The sequence below is a fragment of the Onychostoma macrolepis genome, chromosome 16 (assembly GCF_012432095.1).
Source record: "Onychostoma macrolepis isolate SWU-2019 chromosome 16, ASM1243209v1, whole genome shotgun sequence".
In the NCBI taxonomy this organism is placed as follows: domain Eukaryota; kingdom Metazoa; phylum Chordata; class Actinopteri; order Cypriniformes; family Cyprinidae; genus Onychostoma; species Onychostoma macrolepis.
In genome coordinates, this window is record NC_081170.1 from 14818675 (window position 1) to 14837035 (window position 18361).

General features: G+C 39.3%; 1 protein-coding gene across 2 annotated transcripts in view; it reads left to right on the forward strand.

The window, feature by feature from the left end:
- The first annotated feature begins 200 nt into the window (after window positions 1–200).
- mef2d (myocyte enhancer factor 2d) overlaps window positions 201–18361 on the forward strand; it is a 95180-nt gene continuing 77019 nt past the window's right edge. The window contains exons 1-3 of one of the 2 annotated variants that reach the window (XM_058747515.1): window positions 201–451; window positions 1181–1231; window positions 3518–3730. The gene's annotated coding sequence lies outside the window, so the exon portion shown is untranslated. Of the gene's footprint in view, window positions 452–1167; window positions 1232–3517; window positions 3731–18361 lie in introns of those variants that run through there. The other variant, XM_058747514.1, reaches the window with a different exon arrangement.

Consider the following 18361-nt stretch of genomic DNA (forward strand, 5'->3'; position numbering starts at 1 on the left):
ATAATCATGCTGTCTAATCAGCATCTTGATATGCCACACCTGTGAGGTGGATGGAGTATCTCGGCAAAGGAGAAGTGCTCACTAACACAGATTTAGACAGATTTGTGAACAATATTTGAGAGAAATAGGCCTGTTGTGTAAATAGAAAAAGTCTTAGATCTTTGAGTTCAGCTCATGAAAAATGGGGGCAAAAGTGTTGAGTTTATAATTTTGTTCAGTGTAAATGTAACAAATTATTATGATTAAGATGGAGATTTGAGGACAGTCATCAGTGTGCGCTGGGAATCAGGGCTGCATCCGAAAGCCTTCACAAACAGTATATGGAGGAAGACAAGTCTATACTGAGATGCCTTCATCATCATTTTGAAGGCCACCAATGCATTCTTGCCAATGTTATCCTCAACACATATGGTTCAGCAGTTGGTGGAGAAAACGATGTCAGTTGAAAGAGGTAAATAATTAATACACATCATTGTAATTTTATAATTAATTGTATGTTTAATAATATAGAATTTTTACCATATAACATTATATATAATGTCCCAAAACAGTCCCAAAATCCTAGTCATGGTAGCACATGTGGTAACACCTTAGTATAGGGATCAGTTCTCATTATTAACTAGTTGCTTATTAACATGCCTATTATTAACATATTGGCTCTTTATTAATACTTATAAAGCACATATTCTGCATGACCATTTTCTACATCCCTAATCCTACACAAATACCTAAACTTAACAACTACCTTACTAATTAATAATAAGCAGCAAATTAGGAGTTTGAGGCAAAAGTGTGAAGGCACGTTTGTTTTCAAAGTACCTTTTATCAATATCCATAACGCGACATTGTTAAAAAGCACGCGTGAACATGCATATAAGAGAGAAAGTATAAAAATGTCATATTATTAAGTACTTTAATTAAATATTAATAACATGGTCCTAATTAAAAATGTAATGTATGTTAAACATATGAAGTTCTGGTCACTTGTAAGCATCTCTGAAGCCAGTTTCCTTACACGCAGCTTAAGGTAATCAGTGAAGGACACATCTTATGATCACTCACAGATTCTCTGTCCTTCACCTACTGCCCTGGTTTATATTGAAATCCAGCGTTGAATAAGATGTTTTGGTGGGTGGATGTATAACTCTTTCTTTTCTGTTCTCCTTTGTTCTCTTTGCAGCCCAAAGGGCACAAAGACCACCATTTGGAGCATGCTGTCTCATTCACTTCTGTAAGTGATGCTATTGAACGTGGTCGATCCTTTTACTGAAATTATTTTGTGTTTTTTGCATTCTTTGTAACTAACAACCTTTTTGAAAACTCCAAAAATTATTGGTATGTGGCCACTGCTGTAGTAGCCCTATACACAAAGACTGAGTAAGCTACATTTTTGGTTGTTTAATTGGCTATTTAACATTCAGGCACAGACTCAGGGTCTCACCAAAGTGTGTGTTAGATCAGCAGCATTACAGCCTACAGTACACTAATGCACCTTGTCTCCTGGCGCACAGCCACACAGATCTGAGCGGCCAAGAAATGTTGTTGGACTGTAATACTCTAGACTGCTAGTTGAATAAACCCAGAACAAACCCAAAAAATCTTCATAAGAAAATGAGTCAGTCTTATATGCTTACACCATCTTAGTTTCATGCAAAATCTGACATGATGCCTTTAGGATTCTTGAATTTAATTGTATGTGTATGAAATTTGTTCTCCAAAATCTTAGTGACAGCAACAGCAGAAGTTTGTTTTCAAAGTAAATTTTTATTAAAATCCATACCAGGACAATAAAAGGCACATGCGGAAATACAAAAAAAATAAGGAAACAAAAATATCTTGCACATTTGCGTTCAACTGCAAAATGAAAGACAAACGTACAGTAAGAATAGAACTAAGCATTACAAGTTAAAGTATGATTTCAGTTATTATCGTTATCATTACAGGACTATGACTAGCTAAAAATCACTTTCTACAAAATCCCGGAAAAATATAGAAGTTAAGAATTGCATAGTAAAGGCCCCATTTCATCAATCCATTGTCTTCACATTCACTTGATTTGTCAAATTTTGCAGGGAAATAAAAAACATCATCTCAGTTTTACTGAAAGGATAACGCTGTAATTAAAACTTATTTTAAGAAAAATGATTATAAAATAGATTGCACAATTCTCTTCAAATTGTAATAAATTTGTAAAACATTTGCATATTGAACTGAATTCTTCAGCCATGATTGATTGGAACACAAAATACAGAGAGACATTTAGAGAGCATTTAATACCCCTTAAATTTGTTTCTATTTTGAGTGCTGAAACAAAAATTAAAAAACACAAAAGCTAGATGAAGATGCTTTTTAGTGGTCGATGACTTCACAGTTTGTTGCTGAAACCAGTTTTAGTAGGAATGAAATATTCATACGTATTCTGCTAAATATTCCTCGCACCTTAAAACAGATTTAACCTGCTGTCATAAATAGCTGCTCTGATCTGCCTTCTCTTCCAGGTGATTGCAAGCCCAACGCAATTGCATAGAAATTAAAGACAACAGCTCTCTGTCCAACAAGTGTGTGACACACAACACACTGAGCTGTCCAATCAGAGTGCAGTATCGTTCACCGCTGCCGTGGGTCTCATACATGCAGAATCTACAGAGCCTCACACACCATTTCTAATAATTCATGTTAGATTTCATTTAGTAATCAGTTATTGAAGAAATACATTAGGGAATGTACAGGCCACTACATTTTTCTTTAATACTGAAAACTACTGAACTAAAAAAAAAATCAGTTTGTGTGTTATAAAGTGCATTATGCTAAAGATTGTACCAAGACAGACTATATCTGATAGTGTTTAACTGAATTCATTATAAGACATTTTTGAAATCTCTTTCTTTTCTTTTTATCAAAAAGTACCTAAATGATTGGCCTTTAAAAATGACATTTTCTAGAAAACCCTCATTAAATTGACTATAGTGAACTTCCTGAATATAATCTTTTTATACTTGGAGAATCCCAAACAAGTGCGTTTGTACAAATACGCAATTTGTTGAGTACTTTGACCCAGACCCGTACAAAGAGTTTCTCTCATCTTCTCCACACACACACACACACACACACACGCGCATACACTTGGCTCGCAACATACAGCCCTTAGAACATTAGATGCTATAACTGCTTCAAAAATGCCAAAGATTGAAGTCATGTAGAACAATTAAAGTGCTGTCTTTTATCTGATGTTGGGGCACATGCATAGAAAAGAACCGTTTGACTCCATCAGCCCATTTCAGCTCCGATCCTCCATTTAATGGATTTCACGTTATACGACTTGACTCTAAAAACCTGAAAAGACACAGAAGAAACAGGAAATGTGTTTAGTGAAATAATATTTTTTGATATTTGACCATTTCAAATCAAACTCATTTGATTACTGAAAACTGTCAGGTTATCTCATCAGGACTGGCTTTTGTATTTTAAGGTGTTCTGTTATTGGATTTTTAATGATTTATTTATTTTTTTTTTTCAGTTTTGTAGGATTCGTTATGAAGGTCGCAGCAAACCAACACCTCAGACAGGCCGAGTGCCAGGTCGAGAGATTGAGGCCGAAGTTGACTGTGCCTGTGTGCTTGGTACGATGTGGAACTGAAGCAAAGAGGAGGCATGTGACAGAACCTAAACCCGGAGAACTCCAGAGTTTAGTTGCTCCATGCGGCTTAAACGAGCAACTCGAGGCATGCAGGTGATTAAGAACACAAGAGCTGATCAAACATCCACATTCGTCGTATTAGGGTGGCAATAACTCTATCCCTCTGTTTCATTGTCAGAAAACTGGATAAGTGGAAGTTTGTGTATGACGCCTGCGTCGGTATCGTGTCACAAAAAAACACACCTCCCTCTCTGTTTCTCTTTCATTCTTTCTTTCGCGATTTCCCTCTCTCCCTCCGGTTGTCTTCCCTAAATGAATACTCATTGGAGTGTTACTGTGTCTCTGTCTCCCTCCTCCTGTCCCGACTGAATAGAAGACTGAATTGAGCAAACAGTCAGCCTGTCAGCTCAATAGGCAGTCTGACCATGAACTCAGAGTCCTTCCCAGGCACCCAGCATCATCGTCAAGAGGGGGAGGGGGAGACAGAGAAGGGGGGGGCCAGACAGACTCAGACTTTGGGGGGCCCCGGTGCCCATTTTTTGGGGGAGCCTCGTCGTGGTGGTTCCCAAGGCTGGTGCCTGCATGGAGAGGCGAGAGCAGCTGCTCAGAAAAGGGGAGCCTTGTGTGTGTGTGTGTGTGTGTGTGTGTGCAGACGGGAGAGTGTCTGCCCCTTTGCCCAAGCCCCAGCCACCTCGCACGCTCCCAGACGCAAGCTGCTGCAGATTCTTCACTCCTTTTTTTATCTGATGTGCTTTGGCTTTGTTTTTACTGTGCATAATTTACTGTGCCGTCCCTCTCAGCCGCTCTTCCCCCCAGTTTGCCACCTGTTTACTGTGGCGCACTTAGATTACTGAAAACAATGACATGATTGTAGACCCAGTGTGACTGCAATCCTGTAATTCTCTGCTACCTGCATTAAGAGTTTTATCACTCTTGAACTATTTCATCCTTGTTTTGGAATTTAAAATATAATAATTTGAAATTACATTTTAATGTGAAAAAAGTGGAAAAAATGAAATTGTTGCTGTCATTTAAGCTAGATGGCAGTTTTTGAACGGTCACATTTGCAGTTTGCAAAATCTCTTTGTGTAGCTGTTCTGAAAGTTTGATTTGCACGCTTTGACATCCGTTTCTAGTAGTTGCGCTAGTTATGCACTACTGTTCAAAAGTTTGGGGTAAAGATGTTTTGTAAAGAAATGAATACTTGTATTCAGCAAGAGTTTATTAAATTGATCAAAAGTGATAAAGATACTTATAACATTACAAAAGATTCTGTTTCAAACCTGCTTTTTTGATATTTCTTCTCATCAAAGAAATATTATGAAGCACCACTGTTTCCAACATTAATAATAATAAATGATTTCTGTATACTCATGTGACACTGGAGACCTGAGCAATGGCTGCTGAAAATTCAGTTTTGCCATCACAGGAATAAATTACATTTTAAAATATATTAAAATAGAAAACAGTTATTTCAAATTGTAATAATATTTCACAATATTAAAATTTTTACTGTATTTTGATCAAACAAATGCAGCTTTGGTGAGCATAATAGACTTCTACTTAAAAATCTTACCCCCCTTAAACTTTTGAACAGTAGTGTATTTTCAGCAATAAAATGGTTTCTGATATTTTATAGACTTCTCTATGTTTGAAAAAATTTGATCGGAATACAATGCTACACCTAAAAAAGTACTAAAAATTTATTTTTGGACATGTTCCATGCTACTACAGTATATCATGGAGGTACCAAGTAAATACTACGGTATCATAGTATTGCCATTTAATACCATCATCGTACCTCATGGTACTTTGGCGGCACAGGACATTTTTGTATATGCATACAGCTAACATACACCTTCTTCTCTTGAACAGAGATGCCGAGCTCTGGACATATGCTGGTCCTCCACTGTATCTTCTCGCTCAGGGTATTGTCTGGACTTTCAGTGATGGGACCTAAACAAAGGCAGCCCTCTGAGAGAATGAAGGACAATGGCCTGTATTGTTTACTTTGCTACCTCACTTAATCAGGCACAGCCAGCTCTAATTGGTGTTTTGGTTAAGCGGTTTTTAAACTTATAGCTTCCTGGCCTTAATAACAGTGCGGCACAGTAAGCTCGCCACGGAGAACAATACTGGACTTGTCTGGCCCGCGACTCTTAGAAACCAAGACGTACAAAAGGAGCCCGTCCTTATTGAGACTTCTCTATCACGCTCTCTGCTCCTACTCTTGCTCTCTCTTAGCATGTTTTCCCATTAGTTTGTCTTTAAATAGATGCTAAATAATCCGAAATGTTCGCTTATAGTTATGTAAGACTGAAAACAGCGATCCATTTTGCTCATTCAAACTCATGGTAAAGCTAATATCATGACGACCACAGCTGAAAGCAGGAGGGAAGTCTTGCTGTTCTTCTCAATAATGGCAACACGCCATCTCCATGGCTGGCATGGTACGACGACGGGGCAGCAGAATCCCTGATGGCGATCTATTCAACGTTGATGCCCGCAGATGCAGCTCTGCCTCAGCCATTGTGCCGGGGAATAATTTAATGCAAACGACTACAAAACATCTCCCCGCCCCCTTCAGCGCCTATCACAACCAGGACGTGTGATATTCACAATTAACAAACACATCTGCTGTAATGAACAGTGCCTTCGAGCAGGGGGAGCGAGAGGGGACAGTATGTGTAAACGAGAAGAGGCGAGAGAGAGGAGGGTGTGAGACACAGGAGAGTGATGGTGGGTCATACCTGCTTATTTTCCACTTCCATTTAATGCCCGCTTGCTCTAAGATGGTGGCTTTGTGCAAACTGCATCTCGTGACTGGAGGAAGGGGGCAGGCGAACAGCGAAGGGGAGGGGAGCAGCAACGCCAGCAGGACGACAGCCACACAACCGACCTGCCCCGCTTCTTCACTCTTTCCTTTCCCTGGCATCAAGGATGGTTGGTCTGTTTGAGAGTGAAAACGGAAAGATGAAGGGCATAAATGCATCAGCATGTGAGGGCATAAGCAAGATCGGGCATGCACGCGCACACACACACCTTTTCATGTCTGTTCTCATGGTAAAGTCTGCCCTGAGCATGCAAATGACTTTCATTATGCAAATGCATGCAAATCAGACCCAACCATCTGAGAATCAAGGCTGGGAAAAAATCTACACAGAGATATTGAATGAAAGAGACAGAGACTGAAGGATAAATCTTTTGGGTGGCAGGAGGCGGCTAACAGAACTAAATGCTGTGTGGAGGAACAACGGTGTCCCAGAGAGCACAAAAATGGCCGTTTAAGATTGGAACACATCTTTCTTCATGGCATTTTAGTGTGTACACAAAACACAAACCTTATTTGAGTATTAAAAAGCTCACAATATCTGTAGCTACTGATCCATGTCATAGTTCTAAATGAAACATTGAAAGTTGCTCTGAAAGTATGCCTGTTGACCGTCTCTTGTAGGAGCTCTGGAAGTATAATGGAAATGGAAGTCATAGAAATCAAAGAGAATGTTCTAGACAACACTGAAACACTCATTGGGGTGGAGGATGAAATGTGTGATCATCTTACACACCACGTTAAAAATAACCTAGTCAGGGTGGAAAATGATATTTCCTGCCCACCAGATAAAAACACAATTTTACACTTTTTTTTTTTTACTGTATTTTATACGTTTGAATGGAATTAAAAAAAAAAAATTGTGTATATATACATAAGTAAAGATTTTATTGTATTCTATTAGTTTTTAAAATTTCACATTTAATTCAGTGTGTTACTTGCCTTTTTTTAATATAGTTTGTACACCATTTTTTTTTTTTTTTTTTTTCCCTTATAGGTCACCTGCCACAGTGGCTGGCAAATAAGGCAAAAATACTAGCCTCTACCCAGAAAGCACCAGAATTACCAGTACCAGCCCAAAATTGAAACCCAATCTCACAGGTTCATTTTGAGGCATATCTTTAGAGGATGGACTATGAATCCCTGTTAATAATCTCAGAAGCTCAGGGAGTCTTTATTGTCTGTTTGACGGTCCCACAAGGGGAAACAACTCAGCATGGTGGGCTAGTCTTTACTTAAGAGTAGTTTCTAAGGTAGAGATGGTCTTTGTTTTAAGGTGCCGTTAGCAGGGCCGGAGTGTGAGAGAGTTGGCTGAGGGGTAAATAAAGAGGGATTGAAGGGGTGGGGTTCTGCTGAAAGGCAGCAAACCTTCCCTAATTGGCACTTGACATTTTTTTGCTGTGGCTGGATAAAGTGGACCCTCTCTCAAGACCACTCCAAACGCTTGCTGGAAAAGTGCCTTATGCAAATACTGCAAATAGGAACCATTGTCAGGCCTCTGACATTAACAGCTGAGGTAACAATAGGACTGTGTGCTTTCAGTGGACATGTAGGTGTGTTGAAGAGAGCGCAGGACAATGTGGCAGAGAGTGGACAGCATGTGAAAAGCCATCCAAATGATGCTTCAGTGGGAAAAAAAGTCATTTCACCAAAGCGAGTACTAGTTCGCCATGCCAAGCTTTCAATAGAATGGCCCATTAAAATTGGACAATCAAGCAGATGTATGATTTTACAACATTTGTTTTCTTCAACTGCTCCTCCAATAACACATTTCTTAAATCTACGAGTGTAAATAATTCATATAGCAGCGCTCGGTATTATTATTCAGCTATTTTCAGACACGGTCTAAACACGAACCCATTGTGCAATTACCCATTCATTCCTTTAGACTAAATTTGAATGTCTAAACGAGAACGGTGTGGTCTTCTTGTCGCCGTACAGCGTGTGTGATGAATCAGCCTTTCATGTAGTCAGGACAGCGTTTGGCTACACCTGTTACTGCTGAGTGTTTAATCCCCTTTGTGTGTGTGGGCCCATTGACTTCTCTAACAGCCTAAAGGGAATTCACAGTTCTTTGGGGCGACGTTAGGGCAGGAGGGGGTCAGAGAGAACGGCGTCTATTCCTCAGTTTCCTCTCCAACAGTGCAGCCATTTTGGGGCTCTGTTGGTGAGTTCCGTCCAAAGAAAGAGAAGCATTGCCGGGGGCAGGAATCAGAGTGGCGCTCACCAAAAGCAGCCTGGCTGATGTGACTGGGACGCTGTCAAAAGGTTGGTAAAGGAATCCATTGTCTCTGTGACAAGTGGACTGGCTCTATTGACAGTACAGTTGACGGGAGAGGGGAGGAGGGTGGTAAAGATAAGGGCACAATGCCTGGTTTTCTAGTTGACACTTGAAGTTCGAAATGCTAAATGCAAGAAAACTGCCATTCGCGCTTTTCCTTTCTGTTCCTCTGTTCCCTGCTCTCCTGACAAACTGAGAGGAGACCGTTCTGAGTTTGATTAGAAGCCAGCAGCAATGGCATTCATTATTCCTCACACGCCTTACGTATCCAACTTGAATGCTACCTGCAACCTTCATGCTGAACAGTCAAGGTATGCTAACCATTCAAGTAAGTTGCCAAGAAGCATCACATAAATATTATTAACAAACATCTGAAGAATGTACTCTTGAGATATTTCTTGTATTCCACTTTTAAGGACATTTTGTAATTGACTGTGGTTTAGTGCTTATTGTAACTATGCCAAGATGGACGTTTCACTGCTAAGCTGGTGTAAAAGAGGCAACAAGAAAAACGGATAATGACCAAGTGATGCAAATCAAGCCACATCAAGACAATGATGATTGATATGATCTGCAACATACAGGTAAGTTGCAGTTTGGGTCTTTTTGATAATAAATGCATTAAAACCAAGCAAGCAGGCAAAATCAGGACTACACACGTTTACTTTAACAGTTTTGGAATTATAGCAAAAACTCTAAAGCTGCCATTTTAGTAACCCTGACAAACAATAGACCAAAATTCATTCATTTCCAATGGAGTGTAGAATTAGAGCTGAGTGAAGTTCTGATCATATGCGAAATTCTGAATTTTCTGATCAGATTTGAGCTTCGGTTGTGTTGAAATATTTATATTTTTTTTTATACCAAATGCAACCACCAGACTGGATTCAATGTAGGCCTACAGTATTTTAATGAGTGTGAGATAAGAATAACGAATAGCTATTTTTGCACTAAAACATTATTCTTTAAAAAACATTTCTCTAAAATGGGCAGTTATGAATATATCCAAAATTATTTGTTTATAATTATTAACTAATTAATAATGTTGATTAGCCCTAGAAAACCTACCAAGGCTTTTTTTTTTTTTTTCAAATGTATTGATGTCAAGTATTTTGTGTGGATATATTTGAATATTCATTAGTTTTACCATGGTGAATAAGCGGCGGTAAATGGACCAGTTTGAAAGTTTTATGAGACTGCCATTAGTGAATGAAATGTAACAATCCTACACAAAATGGCAGCTTTTTTCAGTGATTTCAATAAATTCGTTCAGTAGAAACCAGTCTGAAACATTGGAGGACATGATCTAGTCAATGTTAATGTGCATGTGGAGATTTTAAACACTTGATCAATCTGCCTCATTCTCATTTATCTAATCTCAGTGACAACATTCAAACTCTATTTGTCTTTTGCTCTGCGAGATGTACGGTTTAATCCCTGCACCTGCAATGCAGCAGCACTGTCTGTGGCTACAGCAGTAATGCAGCGCCTCACCACAAAGATTTCATTTTTAACGTCTAAAATGTACCTGTAAATGTACTAAATAGCATTGCTGAATCAGAAGTTTGAATCCTCTGTGATCTGTTAATTCCAAATGAGATCTTTTTAAATCTCATTTAATGTCCAAAGTTGCAATGATCTGGTGGCTGATGTCCATCCACTGATCACAAGCATAGTGAAGGGGAATTGTGGTATTGGCCTCCTAATGGCCAAAGACTGTTCAGGTTCAGCTGCTGAACCCAAAGACCTGTATTCAGGACCATCCCAACAAGCTTTGCCACTTAGAAAGTGGCCATCCCCGGAGCTGGCTCCATCCCAGCCCCATTTATAACCCAGCCAACTGTCACATCCAATCAAGAACCTCTCAGCACAAACTTAACAAATTCGAGTTCAGACAATTGTCGTTTGTTTCTCAGCGCTGGCTCAAGGTCCGAATGCATCCGAAGCTTAGAATAGCAGCCAAATTTGTGTGGGAACGCTTTAGCCCGTTAATTATTCAAACGCATGAGTTGAATTGAGCGAGTCCGGATTGGTATTGAAAAAGACAATGGGGTCTCAACTCACCAACCTTGTTGAACAAAGGTAACGAGTGAATGAGCTTTGTGCGTTCGCTGCAGACTAATACTGCGGAAAGCACCGGACTGGGTGATCGTCATGTGGCCCTAGTGTTAAGCCTCGGCCTGCTGCTTTGTGCTTTGAGACTAGCAGCTTACAGATTAAACATGATCATATTTGACCAACTCACCACTGCCCTGCATGTTCACATAAACCAGCTTTTATCCATACAAATCCGCAGTTTTTGTGTATTAGAATTTCAGATTCTCATTCTACAAAAGAACCTACATTTAATCAGTGCATCCTACTGATATTTGTTCAGCGTTACTTTCATTCTATGCATTATTTGTAATGAAAGTTGTTGGCCACTGGCGTGAATGTGCATTATTCCTGTTCCTCTTAATTTTTCCTTGTTTACAATGTGTCTATGAATTGAACATCCCATTTATTTGTCTAATACTAGCCAGATCGAGTCCCTGAGTAATGCATTTTACATCAAAACACATTGCAATTGAGTTTGAAAATTTCACATCTGCTCTTATGATTTGTTTGCTTTCAGTTTTCATGCACATAAGTATGACAAATATGAACAAGCTCCATAACAGGCTTCTCAGAAAAAAAAAAAGAAAAAAAAGATAGCTGTTTTGTACTTGCATATTCCTTTAGTTCTAGGTTAATGCACCTTTTACAATTGCATTAGCACCAACCCAGAATGGAAACACTATTTTTACATGCATTATAAAGAGGGTAATGACAAGGATTGGGCATTACGAGGAAAGATGATGCTGCATAATAATTTATATGAGAAGGGGGAACAATCATTGCTTGTTTGGCGAACAAAAAAATAACTGTAAGAAAAAATGCTGCTTACCTTCTCTATCAGCAGTGATGGAGGCCATTTTGTGACTTGCTCTCGCAATAAGATGCAGAGATTGAGGAGGAGAGAGAGTGAGGGAGACTTGGGAGGAAAAAGAGAAGAGGAGAGGAGAGGAGTACAGATCTCAAGGTGGGGTGATGCCTTTCAGGTGTGTAATGGGATTCTTGTTACTTTCGGTTATCTAGCTTTATGAAGAATGAATAACACTCATACAGCTAGATAACCAAAGATAACAGCCAACCCCTCCGGCCACCCGTCCTCTTCCACCACCATATGAAAACCCAACCAGGGTTTGAACTGGGACCTGAAAAGAGAAGAATTTTATTAATTTTGTAATTAGGACTGGATTGAAGTCAACTGTATTTAGTATTGCGTGCTAGTGTTAATTAAACCTGATGTGTTTAACACAAGTCGTTCATTAATGATCATGACTGTGCTAGGAGGGTCTTGCTTATAGACTACTAATTATTTCTCAGACATCTCCTTTCAAAGCTGACTGGTTAAAACTTGCTAGTATTAACTTGGCTATGAGTTCACCAGTCTGTTAATCCAGTCCGAACTGGTTTTTAGAGATGCAAGGGGTTCATTCACTGCTTGTTGTCTCTGTCTTACACTGCAGGCTGATCATTCTCCCTGGGTGAGAGATGGCTTCAAACGCATCCCGCAAAGGCTGGGATTTATTTTTAAATGGGGGGAAAAAGACCCTGACTGTGCTGATGGAAAAAAGCAAAAAGAATAGTAACACTGGTTGTTTTAGTTTTCTGCAAATTTACCCTCAAGTCGCTGTTGTTTGTGTTTCAAAAGCCTGTCTTTCAGTGCTAAGTGGCAGAATCATGAGGTCTCTCTCAGTTTCTCTCTCTCTTTCTCACGACTCTCAGTCAATCTGATTTTATGCAAATAAAAGAGGAGCTGGTCCAATTAAAAGCCTTTGTGTGAGAGGAGCCCCTCCCCATACACTCTCAGAGGTGTTGCAATCAAAGAGAAGAGAGGGAGAGAGAGAGAGTGTCATCACTTATTACAGCCTTTCAAGCCTAGTGAAAATGGCGACACAGGGGCGAGTTCAAACACTTTTATTTACTCTACACACAGCTCATCATCTAATTATTTTACTAACAGCACCAGCAGCACATTGTTAACAGAACAAAATGTCCTCAGCCAACTAGCCTTTTCGACTGTAAATTAGAATGCTAGGATATTTCCTTGTAAATGAACAGTTAGCACCCACAAACATGCTTATATGATACGCAGGTAGACACATGCATGATCTGAGCCAAAAGAAAAACGACTGAATATTAAAATTTCAATACAATAATAATAATATTAATCATAATTATTATGAATATTTTTTATCTCACACCAGCATCCCAACAACCGTAATAAAACCAATTCATAATAATATTTTATTTTCGTTGTTTTCTGCATTTTTTTTATTTATTTTTTTTATTGTTGTGAGATAATCACATTGCTTATATTCACGTCACATGATGCCTCACTTCTAAGGTTTCTTGTTTCTTGTAGGCCTACTGCAAAAATATTGATTGATGCCAAGAATTAACGGAAAGGTACATTAATTAACTAATCTGTTAGGCTTGGCTGTAACTAGTTGGTTTCATCTAGTCACCTAACACCGCAAAGACACAGTCGTGATTAGCTGTTTTCGTGTGATTCAGAGAAGCGTTTAGCTTTATTTGTTTTTTTCCCATCTCTGTCTCTTTTTAATCTTAATCATTCGAATCGAACAAATCTAAAATATAATTGCTAATTTAGGGTTTCATCAGAATGAATAGGCTACAAATGATTGACCTAGGTTTTCATAAGAATAGGTTTCAATAGCTATAGAAGAGACATTCATTGGCCTGTTTGCGTCTTTAAATAGGCTATGGTAGGTTATATCTGAATTTATTTTAAGGATTGTCTCGGTGTGAAAGGCGTGCAAGACAACATTGAGAATGCAAATTAATTTTATAAGCTGTTTACGAGTAACTGAAAACCTATTAACAGTGAATTAAAAATGAAGCAATTAAATAAGAATAAGAAATGGAAATGTATAGACTAGTCTATGTTGTATAAAAATACTACAGGCCGACAAAAAAAGTTTGACAACTTCTTATTTAGAAAGTTTGTTTCGTTACACTAAATTTTGTTATAGGCTATTTATCGAGGAAATTGCTTTAAAAATAATTGTAATGATTCGAGTTTTGTCAAGTAAACTGGTCGTTATTATTTGCATGTGCGTTTTATTCCTATTCACTATTTTAACTGAGATTAAAATAAATAAATAAATAAACTACAAATCTAAATGTTCTTTGGCTAAAATTAAGTATAGCTATAGAAAGGCTTTGGTGTCGTGCTCGCTCAGTCGCAATCTTCACACACTATGAATGGGTCCGTGGTTTTGTGTGTGTGTGTGTGTGTGTGTGTGTGTGTGTGTGTGTGTGCCCATATAGGCTAATACGATAACAGTAAAAATATTCAAATAAGAATATCTTTATATTTGTAGCTACCTGTGTAACTTGTCCCTCGTGTAAAATCTCACTCTTTCTCTAACGGACGTCCTACATGGGGAAAAGAAGCAAAGAGAGAACAACGTGAGAAAAAAGAACTTGTGTCTGATACTTTTTTTAAACTTTAGAAATGCCCTTCTGACCGTGTGTCACAGCGGTGTATAGTACATTTTGGACTGATATAGTCCAGCTATAACACATGAGCACGAGCAACAGAGATATGAGGTAGACCACACCTTACAACGTCCGCGATGGGGATTTTTAAACGAACCCGATATAGACTATAACAACTTTGTTTTACAAATTTACAATTTACATCACATAGCCTACTTTAGACTGCTGATATCTTACTGCATTAGTGTATAATGCAAGAGAGGGGGTGAGATTTGTGACACAGTGGTCGCACAATCCATAGGTTTCAATCCATGAGTGACGCTGGTCATCCTTCGGTCAGTTGTCACAATCTTATTGTTAAAATTTTGTAATGTTGTGGGGTGGCAGGGTCTACCTATAGGCTACATGTCTGTGTAATATTTTATAAACCGATAAAACCAAAACTTAATTAATTATAACATGCCTCAGTGTTCATGTAAGATAAAGGCAACAGAGAGAAACGCGCATGAAAGAGGCACGTGGAGAGCAGATATTCGGCCTTGTGATAAATCTGAACGCTGGCCATCAGGATTAGACACGTCATGCGCACAGGCCTCTTTCTCATAAACACCACACAATACAAATTCATTCATACCAAGGTTTTTAGAAACAATTCTTGAGTGTATTTGCTGGAAAGTAGCTAGTTCTGTAAATACATATTATGTGGTTTGAATGAATCAGACGAACGAATAATTTCTGTTATTCTTGTTTTATTCTGTGGCTTAATGATAAAAGAAGATTCAGTCAAAACTCATAAAATAAACCACGAGCTTTCCCGCACCACCTGTTTATCACAAAACTGATCAATATTCTAAATGAAGGCTTTTAATTCAAACACAAAGCTCACTGCTGTAACTCTAATTTCTCATTTAAAACGCTGACGTTTACAGACCAAAGATATGTGAATAATAACAAAATAAATAAATTCCAAAAAGCACTGACTTATTAGGCTAATTGCCAGTCATTTACAAATTAGAGTAGGGGATCCAAATACAGACTTATGAGTTGAGTCTTCTGAAAGAGAATCCGTATAACGAATTCCTAACCTTCAAACCATCTACTGGCTTCTTTCTATGAAAAATGAGATATGATACTATTGACTATTTCCGTTAATTGGGTCCAAGAAGGATGCACGCGCCCTGATCACCTCTAACAGCAGCGCGTCTCGAGCGCCAAACCCTACAAGGACCGCTACACGCGCAACCTGTTCTGGGACTTATTTCAATCAATTCTCGCTTTACCCTGAAAAAACACGATTACAGAATTCGTGCAGTGGCTTTATGAATGCATTCTACAACACAGACGTAAATATTAGCGTATACTCACTCCTATCCACGAGCGTCGACGATCTTTAGGACGGATCGCAATGATAAATGTGCGCGTGCCAGCTGCGTGCACTCCAGAATGTTGTCTAGCGCTTCGGTCCTCCGCTTCATGGCTGCGGCTCCGCGTGACGTTGCACTGGCCCCATCCATTCAGCGTCTCCGTATCGGGCTGCACGCAGTCTTTTCACCCATATTTCCCATTGAGATGCTCCTCTCCTCCCCTACGGAGAGTGAAATGAGCTGCTCGTTGTCCCCCCTCTTATCATTCCGCGTATTAAACGCTTGTGGGCCTCAACCTGCAAGCCAAAAAACATATAGCATATTTTAAGCCCTCCCCTTATGACACGTTGCGGGTACAATTTGTCCCCACCCTCTTGAATTAGCAATGCAAGGCTTTTTAAATGTAAGAAGCATTTTAATTTGCGCTCTTTTGTTAACAATTAGGCTATAATAGTAGGCTAAGTTGTCTCGTAGCCCAAGTGTTCTTGCGCTAGACATTATAACATTTATAATGAATATAATGTAGATTATAACTGACATGCAATGACTAAGTTTTATTTAAGAATAAATGCCTACATGTTCACCATGTGGAGTTTCTATCTGAGCCTCAGGAAGGCCTTGATTGTTGTGGTGCAGTGGTGAAATAAGTGCCTTTTGTAGAAGAACCAAGAACACTTTGACTTAGAGACTCCTTTAACTGTAACCCACAGTCTAAATCAAGTGCACTCGCTCCCAGCAACCCTTTGTCTTTGGCTTTTTCTCTGTAAGTGTCTAGGAATGTGACCACTGAATCGGCAGGGTGAAACCGTGCAAATCAGCTTTAACCGTCAGGACCGAGAGTAGACCCCAGACAAGGGGACAGAAAGGGGTCTCGGTCGGTTGATTATCATAAGAATCAGATCGCGGGGGATAAAAATCTCCTTTGAATAAATTACCGGTTCAATAGGAGGCGCGACTGCCAAATAGACAACTCTGTCAGAGGCCGCTGGTCTTGGTTTTTCCATCAGTCGTCTGAGTCCCCTTTTCTAAAAGCTCAGACTCTTAATGCATTCTCTGTCTCAAATTCCATCGATTTCCATCGCTTGTTGTCCTTTCTCCAGATCTGGATAGCACGCGAAAGCCGCAGTTACCAGGGCACCGGGGGCATGCAGGCCTCGAACCCTTCGTGAAAGCCAACCCGTCGAGAAGTAATGAGTTAGAGATAATGCGCCAAGGCATCGTGTCCGCCAGAGATGCTGTGAGAATCAGACAGACACCGCTCAGTGATGGCACGTCCCAGGGTCATTACCAATTATCGACCAACAACATGTTTCTACTAGTCCATTGCTTTAACACGTCTCAGTCATTTCCCGAGGGATTCTCCAACACGTTTTTATCACTAGGAGGATCTCCCAAAATAAATAAACACTTTGCGTTTTTATGTTTTTCCACTTTAGACCGAAAGTTCCAAAGCTCCAACTTAATTTAGTTTCTCCTTCCAGTGAGTGAACAGCCCGTCCAGCATGCATTTAAGTATATTTCTACATATAAAACAGTGTTATTATGACGTTTTAAATACGAATTATTCGCGGTATTATGTGCCCGCGCGTGTGCGTGTGCGTGTGTGTGTGTGCTTGAGACGCTGCTGGGGCGAAATGACTTGTATGATTTTTATAGACCGCCAGCGCGCGCTCCAGAAGTCAGGCTGTTGAGATTTATTCCTATTAAGAACACGTGTTTGCAAGAAGGCTTTTGACCAACTCAGCACCACGATTTTTGGCCACGAAAGTGTGCCAAGGCTCTCAAAACGATTATCTGCAGTAAAACTCATGACAAGGATTGTATTGCATGGGCTGAGCTATTCTGGTCTTTTCACATTTGGCCTCTTACAGTAAAACGTGAGCTCGGGCTTCAGGAGAACGCAACGTACCTTGGCACAGTTGCCTAGTATCCCGCTATCCTGCCATCCTGCCAATAATGACTCAGGAGTAAATCTGATGTTTTCTCTTGAAATTGTGTCGATGCATTCTAGCAGACAAAGATCCGTAAACGTGCATGGTGTTTGTGAGAGACTGGTGATTTCAATTTGAATAAGCCAGCAGGGTGAATGAGATGATGCTAAAAAAAATTAATGAAACGATAAAGAAATAAATACGCGCAGAACAATATAATATCATATATAATATCATATAACAGCAGCATCGCAAACTTTATCATCCTTTAAATTTTCTTCAGGTGTTGAGTCCTTTTTTTCTCCATGTGATATTTTATTAACCATCCATCAGTGCATCACTTTTTTTTTATTTGCAATAGACTTTGGTTGGTTCTGCTGATTCTTAATATCAGGTGCAAGTTTTTCACGTGAATTCAGCGTTTAGAGGTACAGTACAATTCTCGAATGTTGTTTACAAGTAAACACATAACACAATCGTTATATTGCACGGGGGTAAGATAAAGTGGAAGTAAGGTAAGTCCACACGTGAGTGTTTGATTCTCTCTGTGTGTGTGTGTGTGTGTGTGTGTGAGCGAGAATATAGTGTAGAAAGACTAGCTATATTCAAAACCAGTCTTATTTGAGCTGTTGTACGTGCTAGGCTTTACTTGTAAGGTCTGGTTTTGAATTGGAATGCTGGTCGGTTCAGAACAAGATACGTGATTAGCAACTCAAATGTCATCTTTTGTTCCCATAAATCCAACTGAGTATAACTACTCGGTAGAGG